This window comes from Sus scrofa, chromosome 15 (assembly GCF_000003025.6).
Source record: "Sus scrofa isolate TJ Tabasco breed Duroc chromosome 15, Sscrofa11.1, whole genome shotgun sequence".
In the NCBI taxonomy this organism is placed as follows: Eukaryota; Metazoa; Chordata; class Mammalia; order Artiodactyla; family Suidae; genus Sus; species Sus scrofa.
The window spans coordinates 126,067,597-126,076,018 of record NC_010457.5 but is presented as its reverse complement, the minus strand read 5'-3'; the positions used below and the strand labels follow the sequence as shown (position 1 = coordinate 126,076,018).

The following is an 8,422-nucleotide window of genomic DNA, read 5'->3' as shown; positions in this document are numbered from 1 at the left end:
GTCCAGGATGCTCGCCTCACCTCAAAGGAAACTGATGAGCAAACAATTCCATCGCAACCTTAATTCTCCTTTGTCTGGGAATCTAACATATGGTATTGTCTGGAGCTTAGGACGTGGCATCTTTGAAGGCTCATTATTCTGTTCCCACAGAGTTTATCGGGTTATTTTGGCTTTCTTATTCGCATTTTTTTGTGTGGTCTGCATTTCACGTTAGTGATCTCCTTGGAGCTTTTGTCTTCAGCTGGTTTCCAAACTTGGCTATAGTAATGAGTCGTTGGGAACATTGCTTTTATGGAAAAGTGATAGTTAATTAAAATTTTTAGTGGACTATCCTGCCAGTTTTGTAGAAATTAAGTGTAGATTAGAATGGAAATGCCAAGTAAAGGCATGTGGGTTTTTTGACATGAAAAAAAGAGTCCATGGTTTATTTTCGAATGGAAAAACAGACTGCAGGGCAGTTAAGCACAAAACTGAGAAAAGTGAAATTATTTATTACGTATAGCTTGTAAACAGGGACCTCGCCTCTCAGCTCTGTAAAATTTGTTAAATGCCTGCCTCCAGCTGACCCTGAAATATTGATCTTTTTTATGATGATAAAGCAAATGTTATTCTATTATAGTCATGCAGGAGAAGTCACCTGAACAAGGTGAAACAGCTCAGTTGGGAGAGCGTTAAACTGAAGATCTAAAGGTCCCTGGTTCAATCCCGGGTTTCAGCAGCGGTTTTGGATGTTTACACCAAACATAGTTTCCTGGAAATCTTAACCAAAACATATGCTTTAAAGGGGATATTTGGTTCTTATGCTTTGGGGAGATGAATGACTTTTCAGTCGAGAGTGGTGCCAGGTGCCCAGGTAGGCTTTATGTAAACCACACCCCCCCCAGTGCCTCAGTATTTCCTGACTGTGATAATAATAGCTAACTTACCTTGAGTTCTTGCTATGTGTCAAGCTATCCTCTAAGCTCCCTCTGCGTATTAACTTCATTGAAATGACCATTGCAATCCCCGATAACAACTTGTTAAACAAATGAACAGTTGAGTGGCAGAAGCCTGTGCCAGGTACGCAATGATTTTTGCTTTGATGACCGTTACTATTTCTATTGGCTAAGAACTTTGCAAGCTAGAACTATGAGATGTGAGTTGTAAAAGGGGGACCTTTTACCCCTCCATCTAATAAGGCAATATGAAAGGCCATGGTTTTCCTCTATCCTCTGTAGTAACGATTCCCTGTTTTGTAGGGTAAATGTGAAAGGGTATTTTCCCACCATGCTTTCAATTTCTGCAAAGGGATTTAGTTTCCATTCCAAAGGTTCTTGCCTGGCATCCCAGGCAGCAGGAGGTATTTGAAATTTCTGAACCTGAATGTAAAGGTGCACGTTCATGTGCTCATTTCTCTGGGGGAGAATGTCAAGGGGTATCATCAAATTCTAGGTTTATGACCTAGAAAAGGTTTGGAAAAGTTAGATGTGAAAGATCTCCATACCGCATATACTTGCTAATTGTTCACAACCTTGGCATTTTCCCAGGATGTTGAGTGATGGGACTTTTTTTTTTTCTGTTATTTGCTTTTTATTTTTTTTTAAATTATGATTAAAATATAGTTGATTTACAATGTTTTGTCAAGTTCTGTTGTACAACAAAGTGACCCAATCACACACACTTCCTTGTGTTGTACAGTAGGATCCCACTGCCCATCCATTCCAGATATAACAGTTTGCATCCCCAAAACCCCCAAAATGCCCATCCCTTCCCCCCCAACCTCAGGAACTCCAAGTCTGCCCTTCTTGGCCATGCTCTGTTTCTGTTTTTGTTTTTTTGTTTTTTTGTTATTTTTGGATAGGATCATCTGTTCCATATTTTAGATTCCACCAATAAGTGATATCATATGGTATTTGTCTTTTTCATTCTGGATTACTTCACTTAGTATGAGAGTCTATAGCTCCATCCATGTTGCTACAAATGGCATTAGTTTGCCTTTTTTTATGGGACTTTCTTTCTTTCTTTCTTTCTTTCTTTCTTTCTTTCTCTTGGTCTTTTTACGGCAGCACCTGCAGCATATAGAAGTTAGCATGCTAGGGGTCAAATCAGAGCTTCAGCAGCAAGCCTGTGCCATCATCACAGCAATGCCAGATTGGAGCCTCATCCAGGACCTACACAGTAGATTGAGGCAACCTGGATCCTTAATCCACTGAGCGAGGCCAGGGATCCAACCTGCATCCTCATGAATGCCAGTTGGGTTCTTAACCCGCTGAGGCACAACAGGAACTCCTGATGGGACTTTTCCTGATTACTGTGTTGCCCCTTGCCCAATTCTGTATCTTCTATGAGGTAGATTTCCAGAGGGAGCCTAACTTAGCAAATTTTCTTTCGGTTGGGGTGGTGGCTTTGGGGGTTATATATATATCCTATAGAAAAGGATATTTGACCATTTTTTGGAGGACCTCTGCTATTTCCCAGAACCCTCTCCATGACCTGTCCCCCATCACTTTGTTTAATCTGAAGAGGTGGGTCCCGCTTCTGATTGTCTCTTTTGTGTGGAGATTAATGATCAAGTCCCCCTACTATCTTTATTATTTGTACTCTTTTCCTTTCGTTTTCATTCTTGTTGATGGGATTTGTAGAAAATCTCTATGTCCACAAGCAATACCAGACAATGACTGCCTGTTCTTCCATCTTTATATTATTTAATGTCTGTCACCTAAATGATATCTCCTGACTGTGCTTTGGTTAAGAGGTAGCACTTTTAGCTCATGCCAGGCATTCACTGGTCATTAGGTATAAAACTCTGAGACCAATTTCATCTTTGGGGGGCATTTTTCTACACCACCAAGAAATTCTCTGACACCAGCTTGGTGTCCTACAGTTTAGCTCAATTCTAACACTGTCTGGAGAGAGCACCAGATTCCACAGGTTAAGGACTTAGTCCTGCAAAACCACCCTCCACTGCCCCTCCCCTTTCAGATGCCAGTTGCAAGCTCAGGTTGTCAGCTGTGCTTCTGACTCACTAGCTATAGATTGGAAGTTCCAATGACTTCCTCCTTGGGTTATATTAATTTTTTGTGTGTGTCTATATAGGGCCACACCCACGGCACATGTAGGTTCCCAGGTTAGGAGTTGAATCTGAGCTGTAGCTGCTGGCCTACACCACAGCCACAGCAATGTGGGATCTGAGCAGTCTGCAACCTACACCACAGCTCATGGCAATGCTGGATCCTTAACCCACTGAGATAGGCAGGGATCGAACCTGTGACCTCATGGGCACTAGTCAGGTTCGTTAACCACTGAGCCACAATGAGAACTCCTGGATTAATTTTCTGGTGTAGTTCACAGAACTCAAGGAAATAGTCTACTTATTAGATCATCAGTTTACTATAAAAGGGTTATATTCTTTATACATAGAAACAGCCAGAGGAAAAGATGCTTATAGGGAGGGCTTTGAGATTCCATGCCCTTTCTGAGTGCATCATTTTCCCCCAAACTTCATACTTCACCAATCTGGACACTCTCCAAAGCCTGTCCTTTTGGGTTTTCATTACACAGGCAAGATTAGGTAACTCTTGGCCATCGTTGATTGATGCAACCTCCATCCTCTCCTCACGTCACTCCCCAGAGGTCAGGGGGTGGGACTGAAAGTTCCAATCCTCTAATCACATGGGTGGTTCTCTGGGCAACAAGCCCCCATCCTTAGGTTCAGTCCAAAATTATCTCATTAACGTAACAATGTGTTGTTCTCATTACCTGGGAAATTGCAAAGCAGCTCTGTGTCAGAAATGGGGACAAAGACCACCTATATGGTTTTCATTATAAATCACATCACAAGGCATTTGCATAAATTATAAATGCATCAGGTTACCCTGTTTTGATGCCTCTTTCCCCCTGAGCATTTACCCACACTTCCAGATAACCTGTTTTCTGCAGAATGGATTGGTTCAAATACTGGGTTCCCACTATGAGGCTGGAACTAGGGAAGAGAAGTTAGGGAAGAGAGCTCCCATAAGTGTCTGAAAGCTAAAGGAGAGAGCCAGGTGTGTGGAGTAGCATCAAGAGTCCAACACCACAGTCCTCTTCCAAACACCAAGTCTATTAGGAGAGAGGCAGGCTCTGCATCAAATTGAGGAGACCCAGTATGCTAGGGCAGGCCAGGTGGGAGCCTCAGAGAAGCAGATAGGAAACAAGCCTTAGTGGGTTGGGATGGTATAAAGGGCTGTGGGGGAGATGGACAACACTGCTAATTCTCTTCAATAATCTCTTCATCATTATTACATGGGATTTGGCCTCTGCACTCTTTGTACACACACACACACACACACACACACACGCACACACGTATACACACAGTAATGTTGGTATCTAATGGGGAATTGGATTTTATTGACCAATATAATTGGAAAGAGGATCAAGTATCTTTAAAGTTTTTCATTACTTTTATTATTATAAAAAAGCACAAACTAGTGAAACATTAAAATTTTTATAGAACTATATTGTTTAAAAAGTTGTTAGGTCTAATCCCAACCCTAGAGATAATCATTGTTAACAATCTGGTGTCTATTCTTTCTTCAGATTTTCTTCTATGCATTACTAATATAAAATGTATGTGTATACACATAAAATGCATTTATATTTTGCAAAGAATTAGATCAGGTCATAATATTGTTCCATAATTTCCAAACAGCAGGACAGAGTGCCTAAAATAATAATAGAAGTTTATTGTCTTTGGTATGTTTTCTTTTCACATTTCTTTTAATGCAAATAAAGTAAAATATTAAAGGAGGCTGAGACATGAAAACTAAAGACCTAATTATAGCATAATACAAATTTTAAAAAATCACACTTCTACAAAATCTTAAATGAGGGGGCAAATAATCTCATTAGTAGCAATAATGATAACAGTAAGAGGTAACCCTTATTGAATTTTTATCCCAGGTCAGATCCTGTTTTGAGCAATTTATAGAAATTAGTTCATCCAACCAGAGATGAGGAAGTCTAAAAAATAAGGAGCAGATAGGCAGTTATAGCCACATAAGCATATTGCAGGAGGAGGTTTGTGTGACAGACTAGGAAGTTAACAATGTCACCAAGACCTAGAAAGAGTCCATGATGCCCAGCCCTGGGCAGAGCATTTAGGGAAGATGCTGCCATTATCTTTCAAGGCCAGGCATCATAAAATCTCTGTATAGAAACAATCTTTTCAGTGATAAATATATAAGTGAATAAGTGGTGATAGCTTATATAACTGCCATTTAATTCATACTAACCATAAAAATACCAAATTTGTTTTTTTAATTTCTCATTCTGAGTGTGGTGTTTAATTCATAATGATACAAACACTTTTACAATCTTTATAATAATAATAATTTGTATGGAATCACATAAAAACCGGCACATAAAGTGAGCTGGAATTATAGTCAAAAAACATGATTTTGAAAATTTAAAATGCTATCTGGAACTGATCATTTGGCCAGGATAAACCTGTCGGAGACATCATAAATGGTTTAAAGTCTAGTATTTCTTTCAGCATTGGTTCATTTAGTTTTTGCATTTGGGATCTGTAATTTCAGTGGAATGGAAATTAAAATGGTGTTCATGCTTTTCTTCCCTTTAGAGTCTCTAAAACTCTGCAAATTAACGCAGGAATAGATTCAGCCTATTTCCTGGAAAGTCTGGTGGGAAATTTTATGGAAGTTTTCATAATAAGAGAGACAACAGAGTTTTTGAGGTAAGCAAAATTCAGAAAGAAAGGTAAGGACAGGGAGAAGAGAAAAGTTAGTAGGTGTTCTCTTACCAAGAGCTGTCAGAAATTAAGAGTGAACTAAAGAAACCGGCCTGAAGAGTTTACTTCTCCAGATACACAAGGTTCGGGCTTCTTAGAAATAACGCAGAGGAGTTCCCGTCGTGGCGCAGCGGTTAACGAATCCGACTGGGAACCATGAGGTTGCGGGTTCGATCCCTGCCCCTGCTCAGTGGGTTAAGGATCCGGCGTTGCCGTGAGCTGTGGTGTAGGTTGCAGACGCGGCTCGGATCCCGCGTTGCTGTGGCTCTGGCGTAGGCCGGTGGCTACAGCTCCAATTAGACCCCTAGCCTGGGAACCTCCATATGCCAAGGGAGTGGCCCCCCAAAATAGTAAAAAGACAAAAAATAAATAAATAAATAAATAAATAACACAGAGTACACATCTCTGTCTTAAGAACCACTAATTGAAAGTTTCCTTTCATGGCTCAGTGGTTAAGGAAACTACCTAGGATTCATGAGGATGCAGGTTTGATCCCTGGCCTCGATCAGTGCGTTAAGGATCCCGTGTTGCCCTGAGCTGTGGTGCAGGTCACAGACATGGCTCAGATCTGGCGTTGCTGTGGCTGTGGTGTAAGCCGACAGCTGTAGCTCCAATTCGACCCCTAGCCTGGGAAATTCCATATGCCATGGGTGTGGCCCTAAAAAAAGCAAAAAACAAAAAACAAACAAAAAAAGAACTGCCAATTGTTTAGTGTAGAATTAGCACAAATTCAATGATGAGCACATCTTGCACCACATTATTTTAAGATTCTACATTTCCACGTTTTACGCACCTTTTATATTAAAACATTCAGAAGCTATTTTGAAAATAATAATTACTGTATGCCAAAATGCAGTTACTTGTATCTTGATTTAAAAATAAAACTTGGAGTTTCCAGCGTGGCACAGTGGTTAACGAATCCGACTAGGAACCATGAGGTTGCAGGTTCGATCCCTAGCCTTGTTCAGGGGGTTAAGGATCCGGCGTTGCCGTGAGCTGTGGTGTAGGTTGCAGACACATCTCGGATCCCAGGTTGCTGTGGCTGTGGTGTAGGCGGAGGGCTACAGCTCCGATTCAGACCCCTAGCCTGGGAACCTCCATATGCCGTGGGAGCGGCCCTAGAAAAGGCAAAAAAACAAAACAAAACAAAAATAAATGAATAAAAAATAAAAATAAAACTTTAGGGAGTTCCCACTGTGGTGCAATGAGTTCAAAATCCAGCTGCAGTGATTTGCGTCACTGAGGAAGTGTGGATTTTATCCCTGGCTTGTCACTGTGGGTTATGGGATCTAGCATTGCTGCAGCTGCAGGGTTGTAGCTGCGGCTTGGATTCAATCTTGGGCCTGGGAACTTGCATATGCTGTGGATGTGGCCATAAAAAAATTAAATAAATAAAAATTTTAAAAAAATTTAGAAAGTGGTCCTGATTGAAAGTGAAACCACAAACAATCTACATTTTTAATGTCGTAATCCTCTCTCTTATTTGGAATTTTATTTTATTTAGTTAATTTTTTATTGAGATATAATTGATGTACAATATTAAATAAGTTTCTGGTTCATGACATAGTGATTCACAACGTTTAAAATTTATATTTCACTTAAATTTATTAATAAATATTTATTATATTCCCTATGTTGTACAATATATCTTTGCAGTTTATTTATTTTATACCTAGTAGTTTGTACCTCTTAATCTCTACCTTTCTTGCCCCTCTTCCCTTTCCTTTCCCCACTAGTAACCACTAATTTCTCTATATCTGTGAGTCTTCTACTTTTTGTTTCATTCTCTAGTTTGTTTCACTTTTTTTTAGATGCCACATATAAGTGCTATCATACAGTATTCATCTTTCTCTGTCTTTTTTTCCCTTAGCATAATATCCTCCAAGTCTTAGTCTGTAGTTTAAATAATTCCCATGTTTGGGTTCCTTTCAGAAGAAGGTACATAGAAATATTTGGGTACAACCAGTGGAAAAGAACTGTCACAGAGAGACTAGGGCTGTGCACCCTACCCTCTCAAGAGTTTCACTCCAAAAATACAGTTTCCAAAGATTTTAAGATGCAAGAAACTGTCTATGTCTATTTTCATTCCCAATGAAATATACCTGGATATTTAGTGTAACTGATGAAGGTCTCAGTTATCCTCTTTTTCCTTTTGGAAACTCTTGAAAATACATTATTTACTCACAGGCCAAAAAGCCCAGGGATTCTGTGCCATTACCAAAGCAAATTAGCAGTTATGAGAAATGTGTCTCATACAAAGAGATTTTCAACTTTTTCAAAATACCCCTGCAACCCATTTAGGTGAGTTGAAACTTTTTTGGAGGTCATTTTTTACAATGAAAACAAAAAAAAGTAGACAAACGGCTTGTAAAGTTATATACCAGGTCAAGTGACCTGGAACCCCATCCTGTTGGAATTTGTATTTTCTAAATTTGTATCTTCCTTGACTAACAGCAATCACTTTAGACATTTAAAAATAAGTTTTAAATGTATATTTAGTTTAGACTTGGCAATAGCTCCATATATATTCTTTTAAAAATTGTCAAAAATTGAGCTATAATTTACATTCAGTAAATTTTACTCACAGGCAGTCATGAAATCACCACTACCACCACGATACAATGAACTTCCACATTTTTTTGTTTTTTTGTT

At 39.4% G+C, this 8,422-nt stretch overlaps 1 non-coding gene across 1 annotated transcript; it reads left to right on the top strand.

Moving 5' to 3' along the window:
• On the top strand, positions 646–718 carry TRNAF-GAA. The gene has a single exon. It is a non-coding gene; the product is annotated as a tRNA-Phe (tRNA).